This window comes from Scyliorhinus canicula, chromosome 8 (assembly GCF_902713615.1).
Source record: "Scyliorhinus canicula chromosome 8, sScyCan1.1, whole genome shotgun sequence".
Taxonomy (NCBI): Eukaryota; Metazoa; Chordata; class Chondrichthyes; order Carcharhiniformes; family Scyliorhinidae; genus Scyliorhinus; species Scyliorhinus canicula.
In genome coordinates, this window is record NC_052153.1 from 36,734,244 (window position 1) to 36,743,836 (window position 9,593).

Sequence of the window (9,593 nt, forward strand, 5' to 3'; positions counted from 1 at the left end):
GCCTCGATATACAGGAGGAACTTCTGTTTGAAGACTTTCCAGTTGGTGCGAAGGTTGCCAGAGATCTGGAGTTGCGGAGGAGTTTGGATCTTTTCCATGCTGCTGGATGGCTGCGTGCTGGTCGTTGCAGATTCGCTCGAGGTAGGTTTATTAAGAGTTAATTGCTCTCTGGTACCATGATGTGTTATCTGCGTCGGTCTAACATCGAATGCAACTGGATGCAGTAAAATGAGAAGCAGGCTTCCGATACAGAGATGGTCCAACACTGTTTTATTGAACCTGTTGATTGCTGTACATAATCTGCTGTGGGTTGACACTCTATTAACCTAACTGATAAGCTCCGACTGGATTGACCAGACTAGCTCTCTATCACATGGTGATGATGTTTATTGGCCTGTGCACTGCGACTTTCTCCCTGGCCTTGTCTTGTGAGAGAGGAAGAGCATTAATGCCCTGCGGGCTTTATAGTGGTGGTGTCCTGTCTGGTGATTGGTTGTTCTGTGTCGTGTGTGTTCATTGGTTATCCTGTGTGTCAATCACGGACTGTCTGCATCTCACTTTATACAAGAGTGGATATTATGACAGAGAGTGTCCATTTAAATCTGTTGAACACAGTAGTGGTGGTGCTCCTGTCAAGATCATTTTCATGCACTCGTCCAGTGACCTCACTATAACAATGAATGAACTTGGAAAGATAATTCATACTAAGGAAATGCTGAAAATGTGCTGCAATGGTTTGTGGCCACACCTTCCATGCAAATGGTTTGTCTGCCATAGGCTGTGAGGTCCATGTGGGTGCTCAGATCTGGTGCTGCACATGTGTTCAGTTCCTACAGCATTTGCCTGAGCAATACATAGAACATAGAACATCGAGAAATACAGCACAGAACAGGCCCTTCGGCCCACGATGTTGTGCCGAACGTTTGTCCTAGTTTAATCATAGTGTCCAAAATTCTATGATAATCTAAGGGCAATTTACCATGGCCAATCCACCCAACCTGCACATCTTTGGACTGTGGGAGGAAACCGGAGCACCCGGAGGAAACCCACGCACACACGGGGAGGGTGTGCAGACTCCGCACAGACAGTGATCCAAGCCGGAATCGAACCTGGGACCCTGGAGCTGTGAAGCAATTGTGCTATCTACAATGCTACCGTGCCCTTAAGAACAAATTAATCTATACTCCATTATTCTACCATAATCCATGTCCCTATCCAATAGCCGCTTGCAGGTCCCTAATGTTTCCGACTCAACTACTTCCACAGGCAGTGCATTCCAGTCCCCCACTACTCTCTGGGTAAAGAACCTACCTCTGACATCCCCCCTATATCTTCCACCATTCACCTTAAATTTATGTCCAATATAGTTTGAATACGTTGAACTTTGCTCCAGTATCAACCTTAACTTTTAGATTTGCGTTGCTGCAGGCAATGTTCAAGGTGGTGTAAATGTCACCTTTTTCTGTGATATTGGATGCTCAATGACTTTGTTGCTCTGATTGAGCTCCAATTTGTTTACCTTGTTCATTCTCCAAACCCTGAAGGAGTGGCGGCTGCAATGGGGCTGGTGGTATTGCTCGGCTGCTGATTTTTAAATCTGCAGAATTTTGCAAAATTGTTCCATTTGTCACATTTGTTGCAGTATTTGCCATATACCAAACATGCATTTTTGTTCTGTAAGTGATGGCCATTGCAGGCGGGGTAGGGTATGCCCTGTAGTTTTGTTTCCCGTCTTAACTCCTTCCTGATTTTTTTGACTGACATTCAGCGTACAGATGCTGATGGCTGATGGCAGCGTTACATCTTTCACACAAAAAAGCTTCTTGCAGACAAAATCACTCTTGTCGCCACACATGATGCGATACCTGACAAGTTCATTGGTGAGGTTGCCAAATGCACATTTTCTTCCTTTTAGAGTTACGGGACGCGATTCTCCGCTCCCCGCGCCGGGTGTGAGAATTGCGGGAGGGCCGGGCGAATCACGCCACGTCGGCCTGGCACCCCCCGCGATTCTCCCACCCCCCCCCCAAAATGGGGTGTCGTGTTTTGCGACAGGCCGCTCGGAGAATCGCCGCTCGCCATTTCTCACGATGACCAGCGATTCTCTGGCCTGGATGGGCCGAGCGGCCTGCCGAACCCGACCGGTTCATGTCAGCGCCAACCACACCTGGTCGCTGCCGGCGTGAACAACGCGCGACCTCTGTGTGTGGGGCCTGTGAGGGGCGGAGGGAGGATCGAGCGTGCGTGCTCTCAGGTGATGTCTGGCCCACGATCGGTGCTCACCACGGCGGGGGGGGATAGGGCGCGAGGAGCGGCCTCCGACATCGGAGTGAAACACTCCGGGTTTCACTCCAGCGTCGGCTGTTTGTCTCCCGATGGGAGAATTCCGGCCACGGTGTCGGAGTGCATCGATTCATCAAACCTGTAGTTGGTAGTGTTAAACTCGTTTCTTTATAGTCTGATGTTCTTTACTGGCACAAAATATCCCCTAAGTTTGTTAACAATATGTCAGGGTTCTCTTTCTCCTCTTACATTTTGAAAACAAAATATTCAAATTTCTTCGCAGCCTCATGGTCCACTAAGTTTAGTAAAGTGCATGCCTGTAACTTTTTGGATTTGTCAGATAATCCAGCACTGCAATAGATACATCACTGTTTTTCAAACTTTGCCCAGTTGTCCACAATGTTTTCAGCAAACTCGAGAGGTTTGATGCGACAAGGTCCCTGTACTATTTTGTCAGCTCCTGACACCATGTAGAAGTGCTGGGTTCCAATGACTGGTGATCAAGGACTGAGTACAACAACAGTTTATTGAGTACTCTGAGCAGCTCTTGCTCACTGTGTATCTGCCCACACTCCGGGAAGAGCTCCTGCACTCCCAGCATGTGTCCCCTTAGTTACCCAAGTCACCCCAGCGTCCTCGTGACCACCCAGTCTACACCTTAGTTTTAGTTTTTTATTTCATGATATTCCTAGTTGTAAGACTCTTTTCTTTCCTACCTCTTTGTGTGTTTGTATGTAGTTGCAATGACCATCCCCTGTGTTTGATTGCATGAATAAACTGTGGGTGGGATTCGCCGCCGCCGAGGTGCTCTGTTTTGCCGGCAGCCTGGGTGGTTCCCAACGGCTTGGGGTTACCCCGCAATGGAAAACCCAATTGAGCGACTGGCATAACGGAGCATCCCGCCGGCGTGGTGAGGCAGAAATGAGTTGTGGCGAGACAGAGCATCCTGCCCAGTATGTCTGATTTCAACTGAAAGAGAGTTTTCTGCAAATCACTTAAATTGCAATTCAAAATAGACCCGACACACAGAGGGTTTGGGGAAACATGTCACAGCCTATTTCAAAAATTAAAACACTTCTGCTTATGGTCAGATGACAAGAGAAATAAAGGAATTCAGTTTGCCCCTCTCCACTGCCTCGCATTCCTGACACCCGGGGGGGGGGGGGGCGTTGTTTTTCCTCACAGATCCATGGGGTCGTGATGTGAGCAATGTTCACCAACTTTAACATCCTCAGCTGTAATACCATTGGGACCACAGGCTTTGATGTTTTTCATCTGTTTTATTACTCATTGTAGCTCCCCCATTGATGGTTGTTCATCCAAGGATTCTACCACAGGGTACGGAGAGTTAGCCTGGAGAGTGTCAGCTGCCTTTGTGAACTCACAGTTGAGGATATTCTTCACAGTGTTGATGGATGGCATTGCCATCATTAAAAAGAGAAACAACACCCTGTGATCAAAGTGGATTTTGTCCATATGGCCTTGGTCTATAGAGCACTCTGGTGCCTTCAAAGGAGCTTTGCATGTAATGGTGATTAGCATACTGTTGGATCTCTTGGGCTTTCTATTCTCATGACATATCCTTTATCTTCTTGATTTGTCTTTAAGCATCGGACTTAAGCTTAGAACATAGAACACAGAAAAGTACAGCACAGAACAGGCGCTTCGGCCCTCGATGTTGTGCCGAACTTTGTCCAAAACCAAGATCAAGCTATCCCACTCCCTGTCATTCTGGTGTGCTCCATGTGCCTATCCAATAACCGCTTGAAAGTTCCTAAAGTGTCCGACTCCACTATCACAGCAGGCAGTCCATTCTACACTCTAACCACTCTCTGAGTAGAAAACCTACCTTGGACATCCCTCCAATATCTCCCACCCTGAACCTTATAGTTATGCCCCCTTGTAACAGCTACATCCACCGAGGAAATAGTTTCTGAAAGTTCACTCTATCTATCCCCCTCATCATCTTATAAACCTATATTAAGTTGCCTCTCATCCTCCTTTGCTCCAATGAGAAAAGCCCTAGCTCCCTCAACCTTCCCTTATAAGACCTACCCTCCAATCCAGGTAGCATTCTGGTAAATCTCCTTTGCACCCTTTCCAATGCTTCCACATCCTTCCTATAGTGAGGTGACCAGAACTGCACACAATACTCCAAATGTGGTCTCACCAGGGCCCTGTACAGTTGCAGCATAACCCCACGGCTCTTAAACTCAAGTCCCCTGTTAATAAACGCTAACACACGATAGGCCTTCTTCACGGCTCTATCCAGTTGAGTGACAACCTTCAGAGATCTGTGGACATGAACCCCAAGATCTTTCTATTCCTCCAAATTCCTGAGAACCCTGCCGTTGACCCTGTAATCCGCATTCAAATTTGTCCTACCAAAATGAATCACCTCGCACTTATCAGGGATAAACTCCATCTGCCATTTTTGCCCAGCTCTGCATTCTATCAATGTCTCTTTGCAGCCTACAACAGCCCTCCACCTCATCCACTACTCCACCAATCTTGGTGTCATCAGTAAATTTACTGATCCACCCTTCAGCCCCCTCCTCCAAGTCATTTATAAAAATCACAAATAGCAGAGGACCCAGCACTGATTCCTGTGGTACACCGCTGGTAACTGGTCTTCAGTCTGAAAATTTTACATCCAACACCACCATCTTCTATGTGATAGCCAGTTATTTATCCAATTGGCTTAATTTCCCTCTATCCCGCATCTCCTTACTTTCTTCATGAGCCGTCCATGGGGAACCTTATCAAATGCCTTACTGAAATCCATGTATACGACATCAACTGCTCTACCTTCATCTGCACATCTAGTTACCTCCTCAAAGAATTCAATCAAATTTGTGAGGCAAGACTTCACAATCCGTGTTGACTATCCCAGATTAAGCTGCATCTTTCCAAATGGTCATTAATCCGATCCCTCAGGACCCTTTCCATTAACTTACCGACCATCAAAGTAAGACTAACTGGCCTAGAATTACTAGGGTCATTCCTATTCCCTTTCTTGAACAGAAGAACAACATTCACCACTCTCCAGTCCTCTGACACTATCCCTGTGAGGACAGTGAGGACCCAAAGATCAAAGCCAAAGGCTCTGCAATCTCATCCCTTGCCTCCCAAAGAATCCTAGGATATATCCCATCTGGCCCAGGGGACTTGTCGACTCTCAGGTTTTTCAAAATTGCTAATTTTGCCTCAGAATGTCTACCTCCTCCAGTCTACCCACCTGTAGCACACTCTCATCCTCAAAAACATGGCCCTTCTCCTCGGTGAACACTGGAGAAAAGTATTCATTCAACGCCTTATTATCTCTTCTGACTCCATGCACAAGTTCCCACTACTGTCCTTGACCGGCCCTAACCTCACCCTGGTCATTCTTTTATTTCTCACATAAGAGTAAAAAGAAAGAGCAGACTTCAGATAAAAATTAACCCTTATTATCCCTCAGTCACCAACCTCTCACTATAGCACACAAATGCACCCAAATTCAGCACTCAGTGCATGAGAAATTTTAGTTAGATAATTAAAGTGCAAGATCTAAAAAGTATGTTTCAGGTGTGCTGACCAGAATTACGTTTTGCAAGCACTCTGGGCAGAATCCTATCAGCCTCTTCGAAGGAGAACTCAGTGCAAGATTAGAAAATAGTGCATTTTATCAGCCCGCCAGTACATTCTCACCACCAGGCTATCTTGTGCACAATGGGTTCAATGCAACAATGGTTGCGAAACCTACAGCAGTGGCTAGCCAATTAGGCCCAATCAGGGTCCAGTTGTGGGAAAATTGATAACGGCACTGGAATATTTCTGACATTTCATGAACCGATATTTGAGATAAAGCTTCGTAGGTACCGAGAGACCAGCCTCCCAGTGGCAGCCCATGGGTTTATCCCCTTAATCCTCCCAACACAGAGCTTCTGAGGTTGAGAAGGCCGTGGCCAGAAGCAACCCTATAGAGAGGTCTCCCTTTCAACAATTGCATGACAGCTGTGGCAATTCTTTAACTATAAGTCTTTCGATGACTGCAGATCAGCCTCAGCAACAGCCACCACTCTAGGTATGCTGCTTTACGTCCAGAACTTCAGGGCCTCTGATTGGGCACCTACCTCTGGAATGAAACAACTTTGTTTATTGAATGTGGACGTGTCCACTTAATCGGGTTGCTTCCTGGAAACTCTTGACCTCTCTGGCAGCTGACACCTATATGGTTGGAACCCACATGTGGTTTCAATGCTGGTAGTTATTTTTTCCTTTGATAACAAGCTTCCTGAACATCGAGCCAGCTGTACTATTAGCTTTGAATACCTCACAGTCCACTGGGCACCTTCTGCATCGACCAACTAAAAAAACGTCATGTTTCTGTGGATTCTGTTTCATGGATTCTGTGGGTCATTATGTGAGGGACTGGTGAGCCCGATCCTCGAGCCACATCCTCATCCATTCACTTGACAGGTGTTGCCGAGAGGTGGGATCGGTCACTGGATTCTAGATAACTGGTATTCCTTTCTCATGCCCCTTTTCCAGGCCCCCATTTGCCATCGGGTGTCCTTGTGAATTGTGTCCCTTTAATCAGGAGGTTCGTCCAAGTAGGATTCTTCTGAGCAAGGGTCTCCCAGGTATTGATGTACATGTTGCATTTCTTGAGGTAAGCCATCATGGTAAGCCATTTGTAACACTTCTTTTGTCATCCTCTTGTTTGGGAACTTTCCTTGAATTGGGTGACGAGGATTTACTTTGGCAGTCAGGACTCTGACATCCTAAGCACATGGCTGGCCCAGCAGAGTTGGTTTCAGATGATCCTCGACTGGATACTGGTGCTCTTTTCTCCATCAAAGACTTTGATGTCACAGCTGATGCAGATAATCTGTCTCAGACACTGTTTACTGTACCTCCTATGTTATCCAAGTTTCACGGCCATATCGAAGAGTTGGGAGAACCACTGCTTTGCACACGAGGATCTTGGTGTCGGCACGAATTGCACAGTCATCAAATATTCTCGCCTTTAGGCGTCTGATGTCAGCCTTAGAGGAGAGGTGGATCCCGTGGTATGGGAAATATTCTATGTTTGCTGAGGTTTCTCCATTGATCTTGATGGAGGGAGAGACCAGCTTTTGCCTTGGGGCAGGTTGGTAAAGGATTTAAGTGTTCTTGAGGTTGAGACTAAGACTGATTCTTTGGTATGCTTCCAATCACCACACCACCTTTCTTTGTGGTTGGAGTTATATCTAGCACAAAAGAAGATGGTTGTGGTTCGAGGTCAGTCATTTCAGTCCCGCGACATCAATGCAGGAGTTCTTCATAGGAGTGTCCTAGGCTCAACAATTTTCAGATGCTTCATCAAATACATTCCTTCCAACATAAAGTCAGATGTGGGGATGTTAGCTGATAACTGCACAATGTTCAGCAACACCATTTGCGACTCTTCAGAAACTGAAATAGTCCACATGCAAATACAGCAAGACCTGGACAATATCTATGTTTGGACTGACAAGTGGCAAATAACGTTTGCACCACACAAGTGCCAGCCATTGACCATCTTCAAAAAGAGAGAATCAAACTATCTCCCCTTGAAAGTCAATGGCATTACCATCACTCAATCCCCCACTATCAACATCCTGGGGGTTACCATTGATCACAGATTGAACTGGACCAGCCATACTGTGGCTACAGGAACAGGACAGAGGCTTGGAATCCTGCAGCGAGTAACTCACCTCCTGACCTCCAACACTTGCCTGGATGAGTGCAGCTCCAACAACACTCAAAAAGCTCGACACCATCCAGGACAAAGCAGTCCGCTTAATTGGCACCTCTTCCACAATCATTCACTTCGTCCACCACCAATACATTGTAACAGCAATGTGTACCATCTACAAGATGCACTGCAGGGACTCACCAAGGCTTCTAAGACAGCACTTTCCAAACCCACGACCAATACAATCCAGAAGGACAAGGACAGCAGATATATGGAAACACCAGCACTTGGAAGTTCGCCTCAGTCAATTACCATCCTGACTTTGAAATATATCGCCGTTCCTTCACTGTCGCTGCGTCAAAATCCTAAAACTCCCTCCCTAATTAAAGTCCAACAGGTTTATTTGTAATCACTAGCTTTCAGAGTGCAGCTCCTTCAGCAGGTGACTTTAACCTGGTGTTGTAAGACTTGTTACTGTGCCCACCCCAGTCCAACGCCGGCATGTCCATATCATCCCTTCCTAATAACAGTAGGTATACCTATGCCACATGGACTACAGCAGTTCAATAAGGCTGCTCATCACCATCTTCTCAAGGACTATTAGGGATGGGCAATAAATGCTGGCATAGCCACTAAAACCCACATCCGGTAATAAATGAATTTAAAAAAAAACAGGTGTCAAGAATGTCTTCAAGATTCTCTTCTGAGCACGTTCTCCTCATGTCTACGTGGGTTTCCTCCGGTTGCTCCGGTTTCCTCCCACAAGTCCCGAAAGACTGTTAGGTAATTTGGACAATCCGAATTCTCCCTCTGTGTATCTGCTGGAATGTGGCGACGAGGGGCTTTTCACAGTAACTTCATTTCAGTGTTAATGTTGTGACATGAAAGATTATTTTTTTTAAATCCACCAGGCATAATACTATAGCAAAGGACTATCTTTTTCATTCATTCAGGGGATGTGGGGTGTCAGTGACAAGGTCAGCACTTATTCTCCATTCTGATTTGCTCTGTTTGAACAGCTGCAATCTGTGCTGTGAAGTACTCTTTTTGTAGCAGTTTTGATACAACTGAATGGCTTGCGAGGCCATTTCAGAGGGCAGTTAAGAGTCATCCACATTGTTGGAGGCCTGGAATTACATATTGGCAAGAGCAAGTGAAGACAGCAGAGAGTATTAATAAATCAGTTGGGTGTTCATGACAAACTGATAGATTGATGACACAAATACTTGAATTTTTTTGTCTAGTTTTTACTTAACTGAATTGAAATTCGCAAACTGCTATGGTCTCTGCACCATTAGTTCAAGCAGCTGAATTATGAGGTCAATAACATAACCACTATGTTACCTTATCTGACCAGCTGCAGCAGTGACCCCATACTATTGCCTGCTCTTTTTATCAATGCACAAATGTGTGTTGAAAAATGAATGGTTGCGGGTCAGAAAAGAAAATGATTTGCTTTCAAACAATTCAGGCAGTCGGTCGTGCAGGTCAGCCAACTGAGTAACTTCAATATTTCCTGTCCTACTGTGAGGTAAACTGGTTTGCCCTCTGTTATGGGCCAGGGTTTAGAGAGCCCCAAAGTGTATCATAGATTTCACCTGACCCACAA